At 42.0% G+C, this 19,124-nt stretch overlaps 1 protein-coding gene and 1 long non-coding RNA gene across 34 annotated transcripts in view; one reads left to right on the forward strand and one right to left on the reverse strand.

The window, feature by feature from the left end:
* RALGPS1 (Ral GEF with PH domain and SH3 binding motif 1) overlaps positions 1-19,124 on the forward strand; it is a 1,054,187-nt gene that overhangs the window by 612,117 nt on the left and 422,946 nt on the right. The window lies entirely within an intron of this gene.
* The window catches only part of LOC143809297 (uncharacterized), a 67,259-nt gene that overhangs the window by 45,401 nt on the left and 2,734 nt on the right, over positions 1-19,124 (reverse strand). The window contains exons 2-3 of the long non-coding RNA XR_013222202.1: positions 17,839-17,986; positions 15,299-15,388 (exon numbers count right to left, since the gene is read on the reverse strand). This is a non-coding gene — a long non-coding RNA (uncharacterized LOC143809297). The remainder of the gene's footprint in view (positions 1-15,298; positions 15,389-17,838; positions 17,987-19,124) is intronic.

Consider the following 19,124-nt stretch of genomic DNA (forward strand, 5'->3'; position numbering starts at 1 on the left):
ATTGAGATCGGACGCCATGTCACGTTTGGAGAGCCCCTGTTGTGCCTAAACAGTGGAAACCCCCCCACAAATGACACCATTTTGGAAACTAGACCCCTTAAGGAACTTATCTAGATGTGTGGTGAGCACTTTGAACCCCCAGGTGCTTCACAGAAGTTTATAACGTAGAGCCGTGAAAATAAAAAAATCGCATTTTTTCTACAAAAATGATTTTTTGCCTCCAAATTTTTATTTTACCAAGGGTAACAGGAGAAAATGGACCCCAGAAGTTGTTGTACAATTTGTCCTGAGTACGCCGACACCCCATATGTGGGGGTAAACCACTGTTTGGGCGCATGACTGAGCTCGGAAGCAAAGGAGCGCCATTTGACTTTTCAATGCAAAATTGACTGGAATTGAGATCGGACGCCATGTCGCGTTTGGAGAGCCCCTGATGTGCCTAAACAGTAGAAACCCCCAAAAGTGACCCCATTTTGGAAACTAGACCCCCCATGGAACTTATCTAGATGTGTAGTGAGAACTTTGAATGCCCAAGTCCATCACAGAAGTTTATAATGCAGAGTCGTGAAAATAAAAATATTTCAAATTTTTTAGCCCCCAAATTTTTATTTTCACAAGGGTAACAAGAGAAATTGGACCCCAAAAGTTGTTGTCCAATTTGTGCTGAGTATGCTGGTACCCCATATGTGGGGGTAAACCACTGTTTGGGCGCATGGCTGAGCTCGTAAGGGAAGGGGCACCGTTTTGGAATGCAGACTTTGATAGAATGGTCTGCGGGCGTTATGTTGCGTTTGCAGAGCCACTGATGTACCTAAACAGTAGAAAACCCCCACAAGTGACCCCATTTTGGAAACTAGACCCCCCAAGGAACTTATCTAGATATGTGGTGAGAACTTTGAATGCCCAGGTGCTTCACAGAAGTTTATAATGCAGAGTAGTGAAAATAGAAAATATGTTTTTTTTCCACAAAAAAGATTTTTTAGCCCCCAAGTTTTTATTTTCACAAGGGTACAAGAGAAATTGGATGCCAATATTTGTTCTCCAATTTGTCCTGAGTATGCTGGTACCCCATATGTGGGGGTAAACCACTGTTTGGGCACACGGCAGAGCTCGGAAGAGAAGGAGCGCCATTTTGGAATTCAGACTTTGATAGAATTGTCTGTGGGTGTTATGTTGCGTTTGCAGAGCCCCTGGTGTACCTAAACAGTAGAAACCCCCCACAAGTGACCAAATTTTGGAAACTAGACCCCCTAAGGAACTTATCTAGATATGTGGTGAGAACTTTGAATGCTAAAGTGCTTCACAGAAGTTTATAATGCAAAGTAGTGAAAATAAAAAAATATTTTTTTTCCCACAAAATAGATTTTTAGCCCCCAAGTTTTTATTTTCATAAGGGTAACAGGAGAAATTGGACCCCAAAAGTTGTCCAATTTATCCCGAGTACGCTGATGCCCCATATGTGGGGGTAAACCACTGTTTGGGCGCACGGCAGAGTTCAGAAGGGAGGGAGCACCATTTGACTTTTTTAGCGCAAAATTGGCTGTCGTGTTTGGAGACCCCCTGATGTACCTAAACAGTGGAAACCCCCCAATTCTAACTCCAACCCTAACTCCAACACACCCCTAACCCTAATCTCAACCCGATCCATAATCCTAATCACAACCCTAACGATAATCACAACCCTAACCCCAAAACAGCCCTAATCTCAACCCTAACCATAACCCTAATCAAAACCCTAAATCCAACACACCCCTAACCCTAATCTCAACCCTATCCTCAAACCTAACCCTAATCCCAATACACCCCTAATCCCAACCCTAACCTTAACCCTAATCCCAACCCTAATCCCAAACGTAACCCTAATCCCAAACGTAACCCTAATACCAACCCTAATCCCAACTCTAACCCTAACTTTAGCCCCAACCCTAACCCTAACTTTAGCCCCAACCCTAATTATAACTTTAGCCCCAACCCTAACCCTAATTTGAGCCCCAACCCTAGCCCTAACCCTAACTTTAGCCCCTACCCTAACCTTAAATTTAACCCTAACCCTAGCCCTAACTTTAGCCCCAACCCTAACCCTAAGGCTACTTTCACACTTGCGTCGTGTGGCATCCGTCGCAATCCGTCGTTTTGGACAAAAAATGGATCCTGCAAATGTGCCCACAGGATGCCTTTTTTGCCCATAGACTTGTATTACCGACGGATGGCCACACGTCGCGTCCATCGTGCACTGGATCCGTAGTGTTTTGGCAGACCGTCGTCACAAAAAAAGTTCAATGTAACCTTTTTTTTGTACGTCGCGTCCGCCATTTCCACGCATGCGTGGCCGTAACTCTGCCCCCTCCTCCCCAGGACATAGACTGGGCAGCGGATGCGTTGAAAAACTGCATCCGCTGCCCACATTGTGCACAATTTTCACAACGTGCGTCGGTATGTCGGGCCAACGCATTGCGACCGCCCCGTACCGACGCAAGTGTGAAAGAAGCCTAAGGCTACTTTCACACTAGCGTCGTACTCGGCCCATCGCAGTGTGTCGGGCCGACGTACCGACGCTAGCGTTGTAAGCGCCGCACAACGGGTGCAGCGGATGCTGTTTTTTCAACGCATCCGCTGCCCCATTGTGAGGTGCGGGGAGGCGGGGGCGGAGTTCCGGCCGCGCATGCGCGGTCGGAAATGGGGGACACGTCGCACAAAAAAGTTACATGTAGCGTTTTTTTGTGCTGATGGTCCGCCAAAGCACGACGCATCCGTCGCACGACGGATGCGACGTGTGGCAATCCGTCGCAATGTGTCGCTAATGCAAGTCAATGGAGAAAAAACGCATCCTGCAAGCACTGTTGCAGGATGCGTTTTTTCTCCAACGACGCATTGCGACGGAAGCCAAAAAACGCTAGTGTGAAAGTAGCCTAACCCTAACCCTAGCCCTAACCCTAAATTTAGCCCCAACCCTAACCCTAAATTTAGCCCCAACCCTAACCCTAGCCCTAACCCTAATTTTAGCCCCAACTCGTCTCTCCTGCCGGCCGGCAGATGGCAGCAGATGGCGGGCGCACTGCGCATGCGCCCGCCATTTTCTTTACCGAGGAAGAAGCCGGCCGGCAAGAGGAGACGTAGGTGGACCCAGGGACACCGGGTGAGTATGATAGGGTCCCCGAATCCCCATATTTCTCTGTCTTCTGATGTGCGATCACATCAGAGGACAGAGAATTACAGATCGCTTTTTTTTTTTTTTTTTTGCGGTCGCCGGTAAACAGTTAATTACCGGCGATCGCAAAACAGGGGTCGGTAAAAACCGACCCCGATCATGTTCTTTGGGGTCTCGGCTACCCCCGGCAGCCGAGACCCCAAAGATCTTCCGGGTGCCGGGCGGCGGGCGCACTGCGCATGCGCCCGCCATTTTTTCCCGGAAAAAAGATGGCGGCACCCATCGGGAGCCACGAGGAGCACCGGGGGAGATAGGTGAGTATTGGGGGGCTATTGGGGGCCATCGGGGACACTATTTCTCTGTCCTCCGATGTGCGATCACATCGGAGGACAGAGAAATTAAATGGCAAATCGCGTTTTTTTTTTTTTTGTTGCGACCGCCGGTAAATGGTTAATTACCGGCTATCGCAACTTGGGGGTCGGTAAAAACCCCCCGAATCATGTTCTCTGGGGTCTCGGCTACCCTCGGCAACCGAGACCCCAGAGAAAATCCGACTCTGGGGGGCGCTATTCACTTTTTCCACAGCGCCGTTAATTAACGGCGCTGTGGTTTAAGTACCCTTAGCGGCCGCTGTTAAAAGGCGTATCGGCGGTTGTTAAGGGGTTAAGTACCCTTAACTACCCCTGTTAAAAGGCATTATCTGCCGTCGTTAAGGATTTAATTCTATTTTCTTTCCCTAAAGAAAATGGAAAGGGAAAAAAGTCACATTTCCACACAGATCTTCAAACAACATGGAGCACAGTTTATAGGCTCTTAGCACTTTATCAATAGTCTTGAAGATTTGAAATGAACATTAGAGAGTTCGGTGCCTTTCTTTTCTCTAACCTCTATGTTTCCAAAGCAAAGAAATATTTTTGTCAAGTACCGTAATAATTTATCACATCTAAGCCGAGCTTTAAACTGCATTCCTTGTCTCGCTTTACATGCATAAATACTTGCTCAATAATTCAACACTTGCCAAGTATTCCTCTTCGGATTCTTGATGCCTGGTTTGGGCACGCACTTTAACAAAGAACAACACGCCCCCACCATGGCCGCCACCCTCCTTCTGCTCTGACTCTTATCTCACAGTGGCTTTATGTAACTTCTCTGTTGAGAAATGTCTTTGATTGCAAATTTCTGTTCTTTGATTTGTTTTATACTTAACTAACAATATAATTTTTATGTTAGCGACTGCTGATGTCTGCTGGATACTGCTGTGTATACTAGTAGAATGCTAGGGTATATTTATCAGGGAATATCCTACTTCTATTCCCAGTTAGCTTAACAAAGAATTTTCTTGCCACTACGTCCCCCATAGAATATGCATGTTTTTATAAAGCAACTGTAAATAAGAACAGGATGGATATTTTCACCTCTAAATGAGGGATCTGTGTAAGATTAAACAAGGTTTGTGACTTCTAAAAGTTGTGGCAGATTTCGTATCTAGATTTTAAAGGAAATCGCTTGTTGGACACAGTCAGTATTGTGAAGAAAAAGAAATTATCACAGCTACTACTGCACCTTAAAAATGGTGTCATATAATACAACTAAAATGGCTGTTATATTGCACAGCTAAATAATGTTACTGGAAAGCCCATCCTAGTAAAGGTTTAAGTAAAGTAAACTGAGTGTTTTTGGTGTTACTATGCTCTTTTGTGTCTTCAAGTGTCTTGGTGGTGTGTGAACATGTTCCTACAGACTTGTTCACTGTCCAAGTAGCCCTTGTGTTCCTGTTTCCATGATGTTTGAAATTAGCCTTATAATCACCCAGGGGCGGTCCCGGTCCGTTCCGATGGGCGTCGCAATCAGAGTCCGTCGCCTCCTATCTTCATACGATGACGTCCTCTTCTTTGCTTCCTGCTGCGGCGTACTTTATTTGCCCTGTTGAGGCTTCTCTGACTGACCTTTCCCAGCACTTGCACTGCAGTACTTTTCTCTGCCCTCAACAGGGCAAATAAAGTACGCCGCAGCAGGAAGCAAAGAAGAGGACGTCATCATATGAAGATGGGAGACGCCGGACCCAGATCGTGACGCCCATTGGACCAGATGTTTTTCTTATCTTACAGGTTACATTGCGGGCTTATCTACAGCATTACAGAATGCTGGAGATAAGCCCCGATGGCGGTGGCCGCATCTTATAGGCGAAAATTGGGGTGACAGATTTCCTTTAAGCACAAACTCAGCCTTAGTAATGTCCAAATGACCTCGACATATATGGCTATGAGTAAAGGTATGCAAGCTCTTTTTCACTGTTGTGTTATATACTACCTGTATTGTTTATTCAGTTTTTAAAGCTTTCTCTCAATATCTCTGTTGCTGAGCTGTGAGCTGTGACATCCTCTCACTATCCAGAATCACTGAAAAATATCTGCTACATTACCTGCCTCTGCTTTTATTCAGACTATGGTAGTCCCTCCCTCCGTGTGCTACACCATGTGATGTGAAAACTGAAAAGCTTTATGAGAATTACCTCTCTTGAGGTCATGAGTCTCCTCTGTCCAATGCAGTCTTCTGCTTTGCGTAAAATGGTGGTGGGTGTTTTTTTTTTTTTAAACTATTCTTGTGGATCAAACTGCAACTTCTTTAACTATGTCGAGCACAGTGACTTCCAATCTATTTACACAAATTTGATTCATATTACATTGATTTGCTCACCTCTACTTGCCACCAAACTGTAACCTGAATAATGCTGTCAGACTGAATACTTAAATAATTGTACCATATTTCTCTATTTAACAAAAGCCTTATTGTTAGACACTGCTGCATATTGTATTTACAGTGTCTTTCATACAAGTAACCATCCTCTGTACAGATGTTATCCCTTCATTTTATCAATGAGAGTGAACTAAAATGAAAAATCACTAGACCATGGTTGTTAACACAAATGTCTGTGTTTGTAAGCCCCATGGCCTAGTAAAACGTTACAGCTGCTGCCTTAATGCACAAAGTCATCCTTAAAATGTGGTTTTACTTAATGGAACCATGTTATTGCTTGAGTTCTTGCATTGATGTTTATCCATTGACGGATGGAAGAACTTGGTGACTACAGAGAATGAACATGAAACCTTTATCCTTATCTGGTCCGAATATTAGTCACTGTTGTCAATGAAATTGCCGTACTTTCCACATTTACACGGTCCTGCTGGAGGGACACACACCTCTGTTTCATCCATGTTACTCAGTAGGACATAGGAGACTAACAAGAGTCATAATGTTTGTCATTTCCTGTGAGGGGTCCATTGACAGAATACATACTGACACAGTAAGTGACTATATACTGCTGAAATCCACATCAGCAAAGTGGTGGAAATTGTGATGGCTTTCTTGCAGCCCTTTTACAGGGGATCATTGATAGGAAAAGAGCAATGCTGCTCATTATTATTTATTTTTAGAGCACCATTGAATCCATGGTTCTGTACATGTGAAAAAAAAAAAAAAAAAATATATATATATATATATATATATATATATATATATATATATATATATATATATATATACAGTGGGGCAAAAAAGTATTTAGTCAGTCAGCAATAGTGCAAGTTCCACCACTTAAAAAGATGAGAGGCGTCTGTAATTTACATCATAGGTAGACCTCAACTATGGGAGACAAACTGAGAAAAAAAAATCCAGAAAATCACATTGTCTGTTTTTTTATCATTTTATTTGCATATTCTGGTGGAAAATAAGTATTTGGTCAGAAACAAAATTTCATCTCAATACTTTGTAATATATCCTTTATTGGCAATGACACAGGTCAAACGTTTTCTGTAAGTCTTCACAAGGTTGCCACACACTGTTGTTGGTATGTTGGCCCATTCCTCCATGCAGATCTCCTCTAGAGCAGTGATGTTTTTGGCTTTTCGCTTGGCAACACAGACTTTCAACTCCCTCCAAAGGTTTTCTATAGGGTTGAGATCTGGAGACTGGCTAGGCCACTCCAGGACCTTGAAATGCTTCTTACGAAGCCACTCCTTCGTTGCCCTGGCGGTGTGCTTTGGATCATTGTCATGTTGAAAGACCCAGCCACGTTTCATCTTCAATGCCCTTGCTGATGGAAGGAGGTTTGCACTCAAAATCTCACGATACATCTTCCGACAAGCCTACAACCTGCAGTAACCACCGATCAACCAACCGCTGCATGACCAGCTCTATCCTCGCCTACTGTATTCTCACCCATCCCTTGTAGATTGTGAGCCTTCGCGGGCAGGGTCCTCTCTCCTCCTGTACCAGTTATGACTTGTATTGTTTAAGATTATTGTACTTGTTTTTATTTTTGTTTTTATTATGTTTACCCCTCCTCACTTGTAAAGCGCCATGGAATAAATGGCGCTATAACAATAAATAATAATAATAATAATAATACATGACCCCATTCATTCTTTCATGTGCCCGGATCAGTCGTCCTGGACCCTTTGCAGAGAAACAGCCCCAAAGCATGATGTTTCCACCACCATGCTTTACAGTAGGTATGGTGTTTGATGGATGCAACTCAGTATTTTTTTTCCTCCAAACACGACAAGTTGTGTTTCTACCAAACAGTTCCAGTTTGGTTTCATCAGACCATAGGACATTCTCCCAAAACTCCTCTGGATCATCCAAATGCTCTCTAGCAAACTTCAGACGGGCCCGGACATGTACTGGCTTAAGCAGTGGGACACGTCTGGCACTGCAGGATCTGAGTCCATGGTGGCGTAGTGTGTTACTTATGGTAGGCCTTGTTACATTGGTCCCAGCTCTCTGCAGTTCATTCACTAGGTCCCCCCGCGTGGTTTTGGGATTTTTGCTCACCGTTCTTGTGATCATTCTGACCCCACGGGGTGGGATTTTGCGTGGAGCCCCAGATCGAGGGAGATTATCAGTGGTCTTGAATGTCTTACATTTTCTAATTATTGCTCCCACTGTTGATTTCTTCACTCCAAGCTGGTTGGCTATTGCAGATTCAGTCTTCCCAGCCTGGTGCAGGGCTACAATTTTGTTTCTGGTGTCCTTTGACAGCTCTTTGGTCTTCACCATAGTGGAGTTTGGAGTCAGACTGTTTGAGGGTGTGCACAGGTGTCTTTTTATACTGATAACAAGTTTAAACAGGTGCCATTACTACAGGTAATGAGTGGAGGAAAGAGGAAACTCTTAAAGAAGAAGTTACAGGTCTGTGAGAGCCAGAAATCTTGATTTTTTTGTTTCTGACCAAATACTTATTTTCCACCAGAATATGCAAATAAAATGATAAAAAAACAGACAATGTGATTTTCTGGATTTTTTTTTTTCTCAGTTTGTCTCCCATAGTTGAGGTCTACCTATGATGTAAATTACATATATATCTTTTTAAGTGGTGGAACTTGCACTATTGCTGACTGACTAAATACTTTTTTGCCCCACTGTATATATATATATATATATATATATATATATATATATATATATATATAACAATGCCTTACAGTCTATAGGGTAATGGGGAAAGAGAGAGTAGGTTGGGGAGTTGCGGCATCTACGATGGTGGTGAGGTGGCAGAGAAGTTATTGCAGGAAGTAAGTTTACTTGAAGAGATGGATTTTCAATTTACATCTGAAGGTTCAGAATGTGGCTGATAACGTGTTGGGCCAAGGAATTCCAGAGGATGGGGGATACTTGGAAGAAGTCTTGGAGGCAATTGGTTGTGAAATGTACGAGTATGGAGGAGAGAAGGAAGTCTTGGGATGACAGGAGATTACATGTGGGAAGATATCCGGAGGAGAAAGAGACAGATTATGGATGGCTATGTAGGTCAATGTTAGTAGTTTGAACTAGATATGTTGGGGAATTGGGAGCTAATTGAGGGATTTGCATAGGGGAGAAGTGGAGGAGTAGTGAGGAGAGGTAAATTAGTTAAGGATGGACTGGAGAGGCGCGAGAGTGTTAGGGAGGCCACAGAGGAAAATATTGCAGTAGTCGAGGCAAGAGATGATGATGGAATGAACTTGTACTTCAGGAGGTTCAGGATTGAGGAAAGGATGGATTCAGCAAATATTTTTTGAGCTTGAGGCAGCAGGAGGTGGCAAAATATTGGATGTGCGATATATATATATATATATATATATATATATATATATATATACTAGCTGTACTACCCGGCTTCGCCCGGGTTAATGACTGCTGTTAGCAAAATAGAATGTGTTAACAAAAATTTATTCTGCACACAAAAACCACAAAACAAATAGATAGAAATGTAATTATTAAAAGGCAAAAACTAAGCAAATAGAAGCATTTCACAACATATATTAGCTTTGTTATACTGAGAATGTCTTTGTTGCCTATATTAACCAATCAGAGCTCAGGTTAATTAACTGTAGCAAAATAGAAGCTGAGCTGTGATTGGTTGCTATTGGCAGCCTGATAAATCCCCAGCCAACAGGAAGCCCTCCCCCCTGGCAGTATATATTAGCTCACACATACACATAATAGACAGGTCATGTGACTGACAGCTGCCGTATTTCCTATATGGTACATTTGTTGCTCTTGTAGTTTGCTTATTAATCAGATTTTTATTTTTGAAGGACAATACCAGACTTGTGTGTGTTTTAGGGCGAGTTTTATGTGTCAAGTTGTGTGTGTTGAGTTGCGTGTGGCGACATGCATGTAGCGACTTTTGTGAGATGAGTTTTGTGTGGCGACATGCGTGTAGCAACATTTTGTGTGTTGAGTTGCATGTGACAGGTTAGTGTAGCAAGTTGTGTGCAGCAAGATTTGTGCATGGCGAGTTTTGCGCGTGGCGAGTTTTATGTGTGGTGCATTTTGAGTATGTGCAAGTTTTGTGTGAGGCAACTTTTGCATGTGGTGCAACTTTTGTACATGTGGCAATTTTTCTGTGTGTGCAAGTTTTGCATGAGGTGAGTTTTCCATGAGGTGAGTTTTGCACGTGTGGCGAGTTTTGCGTGAGCCTAGTTTTGCATATGGCGAGTTTTGCATGTAGCGAGTTTTGAGTGGTGACTTTTGTGTTTCGACTTTTATGTGGCGAGGTTGGTGTGTGTGTGTGGTGAAATGTGTGCTGAGGGTGGTATATGTGTTCAAGCACGTGGTAGTGTGTGGCGCATTTTGTGTTTGTGTTCATATCCCCGTGTGTGGTGAGTATCCCATGTCGGGGCCCCACCTTAGCAACTGTACGGTATATACTCTTTGTCGCCATCGCTCTCATTCTTTAAGTCCTCATTGTTCACATCTGGCAGCTGTCAATTTTCCTCCAACACTTTTCCCTTCACTTTTTCCCCATTATGTAGATAGGAGCAAAATTGTTTGGTGAATTGGAACGCGCGGGGTTAAAATTTCACCTCACAACATAGCCTATGACGCTCTCGGGGTCCAGACGTGTGACTGTGCAAAATTTTGTGGCTGTAGCTGCGACGGTACAGATGCCAATCCCGGACATACACACATACATACATACACACATTCAGCTTTATATATTAGATATACCTGTATGTAATCTCCTGTATATAGTATATACCTGTGTGTCATCTCACCTATATATAGTATATATCTGTGTGTCATCTCCTGTATATAGTATATACCTGTATGTCATCTCCTCCTATACATAGCATATACCTGTGTCATCTCCTCCTGTATATACTATATACCTGTAGGTAATCTGCTCCTGTATATAGTATATACCTGTGTGTCATCTCCTCCTGTATATAGTATATACCTGTATGTCATCTCCTCCTGTATGTAGTATGTACCTGTATGTCATCTCCTCCTCTATATAGTATATACCTGTGTGTCATCTCTCCTGTATATAGTATATATCTGTGTGTCATCTCCTCCTGTATATAGTATATACCTGTGTGTCATCTCCCCTGTAAATAGTATATACCTGTGTGTCATCTCCTGTATATAGTATATAGCTGTATGTCATCTCCTCCTGTATTAGCCCTCGTTCACACGTTATTTGGTCAGTATTTTTACCTCAGTATTTGTAAGCTAAAATGGCAGCCTGATAAATCCCCAGCCAACAGTAAGCCCACCCCCTGGCAGTATATATTAGCTCACACATACACATAATAGACTGGTCATGTGACTGACAGCTGCCGGATTCCTATATGGTACATTTGTTGCTCTTGTAGTTTGTCTGCTTATTAATCAGATTTTTATTTTTGAAGGATACCAGACTTGTGTGTGTTTTAGGGCGAGTTTCGTGTGTCAAGTTGTGTGTGTTGAGTTGCGTGTGGCGACATGCATGTAGGGACTTTTGTGAGATGAGTTTTGTGTGGCGACATGCGTGTAGCAACTTTTTGTGTGTCGAGTTGCATGTGACAGGTTAGTGTAGCAAGTTGTGTGCAGCAAGTTTTGCGCATGGCGAGTTTTGCGCGTGGCGAGTTTTATGTGTGGTGCCTTTTGAGTATGTGCAAGTTTTGTGTGAGGCAACTTTTGCATGTGTTGCAACTTTTGTGCATGTGGCAATTTTTCTGCGTGTGGCAATTTTTCTGCGTGTGCAAGTTTTGCGTGTGGCGAGTTTTGCACGTGTGGCGAGTTTTGCATGTGGAGAGTTTTGCGCGTGGCGAGTTTTGAGCGGCGACTTTTGTGTTTCTACTTTTATGTGGCGAGGTTGGTGTATGTGTGGTGAAATGTGCACTGAGGGTGGTATATGTGTTCGAGCACGTGGTAGTGTGTGGCGCATTTTGTGTGTGTGTTCATATCCCCGTGGTGGTGTGATTATCCCATGTTGGGGCCCCACCTTAGCAACTGTACAGTATATACTCTTTGGTGCCATCGCTGTCATTCTTTAAGTCCCCCTTGTTCACATCTGGCAGCTGTTAATTTGCCTCCAACACTTTTCCTTTCATTTTTTCCCCATTATGTAGATAGGGGCAAAATTGTTTGGTGAATTGGAAAGCGCGGGGTTAAAATTTCACCTCACAATATAGCTTTGACGCTCTCAGGGTCCAGACGTGTGACTGTGCAAAATTTTGTGCCTGTAGCTGCGACGCCTCCAACACTTTTCCTTTCACTTTTTCCCCATTATGTAGATAGGGGCAAAATTGTTTGGTGAATTGGAAAGCGCGGGGTTAAAATTTCACCTCACAACATAGCCTATGACGCTCTCGGGGTCCAGACGTGTGACTGTGCAAAATTTTGTGGCTGTAGCTGCTACGGTTCAGATGCCAATCCCGGACATACATACATACATACATACATACACACACACACACATTCAGCTTTATATATTAGATATATATATATATATATATATATATATATATATATATATATAAAACTTTCACTCTTGTGTTTCATTGCAGCCATTTGGTAAATTAAAAAAAAAGTTCATTTTTTTTCTCTTTAATATACACTCTGCACCCCATCTTGACTCAAAAAATAGAAGTGTAGAAATTTTTGCATACTAAAAAAGAAAAACTGAAATATCACAAGGTCATAAATATTCAGACCCTTTGCTCAGTATTGAGTAGAAGCACCTTTTGAGCTAGTACAGCCATGAGTCTTCTTGGGAATGATGCAACAAGTTTTTCACACCTGGATTTGGGGATCCTCTACCATTCTTCCTTGCAGATCCTCTCCATTTACATCAGGTTGGATGGTGAATGTTGGTGGGCAGCCATTTTCAGGTCTTTCCAGAGATGCTCAATTGGCTTTAGGTCAGGGCTCTGGCTGGGCCAGTCAAGAATGGTCACAGAGTTGTCCTGAAGCCACTCCTTTGTTATTTTAGCTGTGTGCCTAGGGTCATTGTCTTGTTGGAAGGTGAACCTTTGGCGAAGTCTGAGGTCCAGTGCACTCTGGAAGAGGTTTTCATCCAGGATATCTCTGGAATTGGCCGCATTCATGTTTCCTTCAATGGCAATTGGTCATCCTGTCCCTGCAGCTGAAAACACCCCCATAGCATGATGCTGCCACCACCATGTTTCGCTGTTGGAATTATATTGGGCAGGTGATGAGCAGTGCCTGGTTTTCTCCACACATACCACTTAGAATTATCACTAAAAAGGATTATCTTCGTCTTATCAGACCAGAGAATCTTATTTCTCATAGTCTGGGAGTCCTTCATGTGTTTTTTTTAGCAAACTCTATGCTGGCTTTCATGTGTCTTGCATTGAGGAGAGACTTCCATCTGGCCACTCTGCCATAAAGGCCCAACTCATGGAGGGCTGCAGTGATAGTTGACTTTGTGGAACTTTCTCCCATCTCCCTACTGCATCTCGGGAGCTCAGCCACAGTGATCTTGGGGTTCTTCTTTACCTCTCTCACCAAGGCTCTTCTCCCACGATTGCTCAGTTTGGCTGAATGGCCAGGTCTAGGAAGACTTCTGGTGGTCCCAATCTTCTTCCATTTAAGGATTATGAGGACACTGAGCTCTTAGGAACCTTGAGTTCTGCAGAAATTCTGTTGTAACCTTGGCCAGATCTGTGCCACAATTCTGTCTCTGAGCTCCTTTTCCAGTTCCTTTGACCTCATGATTCTCATTTGGTCTGACATGCACTGTGAGCTGTGAGGTCTTATATAGACAGGTGTGCGCCTTTCCAAGTCAAGTCCTATCAGTTTAATTAAACACAGCTGGCCTCCAATGAAGGAGTAGAACCATCTCGAGGAGGATCACAAGGAAATGGACAGCATGTGACTTAAATATGAATGTCTAAGCAAAGGGTGTGAATACTTATGACCATGTGATATTTCAGTTTTTCTTTTTTAATAAATATGCAAAAATTTCTAAATTTCTGGGTTTTTTTCAGTCAAGATGGGGAGCAGAGTGTAATTAATATGAAAAAATTAACTTTTTTTAATTTACCAAATGAATGGCTGCAATGAAACAAAGAGTGAAAAATGTAAAGGGGTCTGAATACTTTCCGTACCCACTGTATATAGAGAGAGATACACCAGTTAAAGCAAGTCCAAACTGGAATATTCACAAGATTATTTGTTACTCATTGCAACAAGCAGAATTTAGTTTTTATGTAACCTAAATATGGTGGTGCCAAGTGTCACTGAGCTATATATCCCTGCAGCGACACCAACAAACTTCCACAACCGTTTGTGAGTAAAAGATCTAGAATGTAAAATTGTATATACCTCAGTATATACAGGTACGCGCTGGGTAATAGTGAATAGCAAATTGTAAAATGGCGAAATATAAAAGATAAAGGTCCTGTATAGTCCGCACAAAAATAGTAATAATATAGTGTCCCGATACTTCCAATTTAAACCATCAGCTGTATAACACTTGGTGAATACAGATACCTAGGAAAAGACTGTAAACAGCTTTTCCTACCTTCAATGTTGGTAGTTTTCCAATTTAGGAGGCTGTAGTAGTGCCCCGCTCGTCCTTCAGATGAATCCGGGTAACGATGTACTATCCAAGCAGGTGGCTGCCCCGGCCGGTAGCAGCCACCTAAAACTAACCTCCGGTTTGAAGCTAATGCTGATGGTTTAAATTGGAAGTATCGGGACACTATATTATTACTATTTTCGTGCGGACTATACAGGACCTTTATCTTTTAGATTTCGCCATTTTACAATTTGCTATTCGTTATTACCCAGTTCGTACCTGGATATACTGAGGTATATACAATTTTACATTCTAGAATTTAGTTTTTGTTTGCGCAGTTATAGAAATGCACACATTCCTTCTCTTATCAGTGAGCTTCCAGTCTGTGCTCACGCTAATGTCGAGTCCGCATCCTCCATCTGGATATAGTATTTCATATTCTGCTGGTAGATAATAGACTGACACCACTCTTCATAGTTTTAGACCTTTTTTTATATATATAAATGCGCTCTTTTTTAAATGTGCATTTCATATTTTTAGCTTCTTGGCATCATGCAGTTCAATTTAATCTTTTCCACTTAATAGTTTGTTTGAAGCCAAAAACCACATTGTCTGTGCACCTGCGATTGTAGTGTGGAGAAATAACCCTGCCCCCGGCCCATTGCTTATCACCAGTAGTGCAGTGTTACACTGCGGACAATTCCATCACAGAAAGCAAGACAATATGTATCATTCATAGACATTAAAGTCACCATTAACCAGTAATATAGGAAAGCTTTCAGCATTTTACCTTAAATACTTATAATTAAAGTTGTCTCCAGCCAAGTAGAACAGCTACAAAGTAACAGAACTTTTACCTTTCATGTTCTTATAAGTTTTATTTTCAAAGAACTATTTTCTTCATTCCTTTTTGGCTCCAAAATAGGATTGATAAAGCTGAATGGAGTCTAAAAGGGAAGCAACAGGAACTGTGTGACTACTGTTCTCTTGGCTTTAAAAATACACCGCTTTAAATTAATATCCTCAATGGCATAAATGTATTGTAGTTATGAGATGGGTGTCGTTGTTTTAGGCACCTTCAAGAGGTTATCCACTTTGAAAATTAAAAATGAAAAGTCTTAATAGTGTGACATGATACTAACCTCACTGATTCCCCCACCGCTCCCAATCCCACTGGTCTTTATCATCTGTGCCTTTCAAACAGGAAAATACCTCTGAGCCAATCACTGGCTCCAACGACCTGTCTCAGTTAGTGATTGGCTGTTGTTGATTCCTTGTGTCATGACATCATCGCTATAGCAGAAAGTAGAGACCAGAGGGGAACCAGGAAGCACTGAAACTGAAGCAGTGAGGGATTGGCAAGGTTTAGACACACTCGAGTGGAAAAATGCAGGCCAACCTTTACAGAGGCAGGTCTTTGCAGGGTTTCTTTAGTATACTCACAGCCAGTAAAAAAAAAATAAAGATATAGTGGTTAAATCTGGCAGACAGCTTAGTTACAGCCAGTAGAATGGTGTAACGTTTACTTAGATGAGACAAATATTACTTTTCTTCCTGTAAAGTTTGCCAGGGAAAGCCTTGTCTGGCCAGATATTATTACCAGCAAGTAGTGGTACATGGCAGTCCTCTTAATACATAGATGGCTGAAGTCATCAGTGCGGAAGGCTATCTTACATAGCTGCCTATACCCAGTACATTAATATGTATTGAGACATACTGACTGACTCCAAGCATTTGAGAATGAAAAGCACAGCCAGATATAGCTGGCAGTAGCTCATCCACTTCCCTATGGCAGTGCACTTGCTTGCTGCCAATCCAAGCATGCATGCTCATGAGGTAGTCGGGATGAGATAGCTGTCAGCCAACAGTCTGGCCGGCTGTTTCTCCAACTCAGATGTTGCCTTGTGCAGATGTCTCTTTTTAGAGTGAACCTTTTATTCATTGTTAGGTTTGGTAGTTAATTTCAGGGATTTAATGCAGACTTTTTTTGTTGATTCTCGCTTCAAATGTTCAAATATAGTGTTCTGGTATCTGCAACTTTGTCCCTTGATTGTTCTCTTAAACTTGCCCACAATCAATGTGTGTGACCATTCAACTTGACTTAATATCTGAATACAGCTATATATTTGTGACCGAGACCTTGGCTTAAACTCGAAGGGCAGCCACAACTAGTGCTTCTACTGCAACATCATCAAAATCCTAAAAGTGGTTTACCTGACCTCCATGGTTGCATTCCTGAGGACCATATCCTTTTAAGCTAACTTGGCACAACCTCCATACCAGGTTTCCTTATGGTATAACTGTGGAAGATGTGTGCTTGTTTGACTCTACTTTATGAATTATTCTAGCACCAATCCCAGGAAGAAATAATGTCCAAAAGAAGAGGGACCTACCGTATGTCTTTTGACTGTTTAACAGTAACTCTAGCAGCTCCTTTCTTTGTTGCTGTAATGAACCATTAAGATGGAACCATTTAAAAAGTGTTGTTTTTAGTTTCAGAGGAGCGACCTCCGTCTTTAGCTGCTGCTTTTGTTTCGTTTTGGTTTTTTTTTTTTTGGGGGGGGGGACTTAGCATTAATTATTTCATATGGTCTGCTCCCATGGTCTGAAATCATCATTTCCAAATAAAAAGAAAAATCGTACTCCAAAATACAAGCAAAAAGCAAACATACAGTGGTGCAGATTTCTAAATGTGCTGCTGATTTTCTGTGACATTGGAGGACGCTTTTATATACCTTATTGAAAAATGTGGCCTACCGGGGAATCTGTTTAGCATAATGCCACTAGGTGTTATCTGTGGTGGATTTGTCATTTTCCCTGGACATAAAAATCTTTCTGTTTCAACTGGAAATTTTTAATTCTTAATTAAAGGTGAGGTGTTATCATTCTCCAATTTTAGCTGATCAACCTTCCACCAATAATTTATTTAAAAGGGGTCCTCTATTTTCAACAAAAAAATAATATATTGTCACTTTCTGTAACTGATATGGCTCCATTACAGGCTTCCCCAGTTTGCTCCCTGACTCCCACAGTCTTGGCATGCCCCACGATTATTTGACCAAAGAATGGGATGTCATCATTTCTTATCCCGCCAGAGACCACTGGAGCAACCTGGGGGTTAAACTGGAGGGTTAAAGCTTGCGATTATACAAATCTTTCATTCATTTTTAACTGCCACTTCCTTTGGCATTTTTTTTAAGCTTGACAACCACTTTAAATCAATTAGAAGCCTACCCCAGATAAATATTAAAGTAATATTCTAAGTGTATAATATATTTTGAATCCTCTATATCATACTTGCAGTGCCACAATTGGAATAGCCAATCTAATGAATGCATTGATAACATCCTGATTTGTCTTTTCAGCTAAGCTGATATATTTCTCATTTTATGAATACCTGTGTCCTGGTAAATCCATTTTTGTGTAAACCACCTGCTGCACAAACCCATTTCTCAAATGTCAGTGTTTCATAGCGTTCCTTCAAGTTTGTCTGTTTTTCTCTTTTGAAGCAGTCGATTCATAGACGTCCTGGGCTATTTAGTACCCTGTTGGGATATTAAAGGAATACCACTGACATAATCCTATCAGGCGGCTTTCCTGGAATTTGTTTTACAGTCTGTAAGTCAGTTCCTTGAGCAATAAAATAAGATTTCAGCATCCCCAGGTATTTTGTTGAGGAGGTTAAGTATTTACACTTGTGAAAAGGTCAGCCATCGTCAATGAAATAAATGAAAGGTGCAGACTTGTCCAGACTGCGCATTAGACGCCTACCTTATTATAATTTTGGGCTATAACAGGGACCAGGACCGACTACTCCTGGACACTGCCAATTCCTTCTTTATGGAAATTAATATTAATTATCAAGTAAATTATGATCTGACCTCTGGGACCCCCATCGATCCCAAGAACAGGACTCTGAAATCCTCCGTAGGAACAGTAGCGGGCATGTTCCCGTCATTCATTGTCTATGAGATTTCTCCTGGATAGCTGATGATGAAAATAACCTTTCAAGATACTAGTCACTGTAGTATTAGGGCACAAAAGCTCTTGTCACGTGCCAGGTTTGCCTTTGGCACCAAAAGAACTTGTCCTAACAGTGTTGCATTATTAATAATAATGAGCGAATGTGCTTGAATAATGTGTTATCCAAGCATTCTTGGTTGTTATCTGAATATCTTGGGTGTGCTTGAATCACATGTTCGAGTCCCCTTGTCTCTATGATCCGCGGCTATCAGACAGCTGCAACACATGCAGGAATTGCTTGTTTGTTAGGCAATCTCCACATGTTTTGTGGCTGTTTAACAGCCGCAAAACATGCTGCAGCCACAGGGATTCGAACATATTATTCAAGCACTTCCAAAATACTCGGATAAACACCCGAGCTTGCTCGGATAACACGTTATCAGAGCACATGTGCTCAAACATGCAGCCACAGGGACTCAAACATATTATTCGAGCATGTCCAAGATACTTGGATAAAACCTTATCCAAGCACGTTTGCTCATCACTAATTATTGACAGATCCCGAAGACTGAAGATTAGACTGTCATAGAAACATTAGGATCTATAACTCCAAAAAGGGGACATTCGTTCCCCCCTACTCTCTCATACAGAACCTCTCAAAGAGACAGAGCTTGAAATCTAAGCCTCCTTGATGTAGAATTGCACAATGAACATAAGGAA

This window comes from Ranitomeya variabilis, chromosome 2 (assembly GCF_051348905.1).
Source record: "Ranitomeya variabilis isolate aRanVar5 chromosome 2, aRanVar5.hap1, whole genome shotgun sequence".
In the NCBI taxonomy this organism is placed as follows: domain Eukaryota; kingdom Metazoa; phylum Chordata; class Amphibia; order Anura; family Dendrobatidae; genus Ranitomeya; species Ranitomeya variabilis.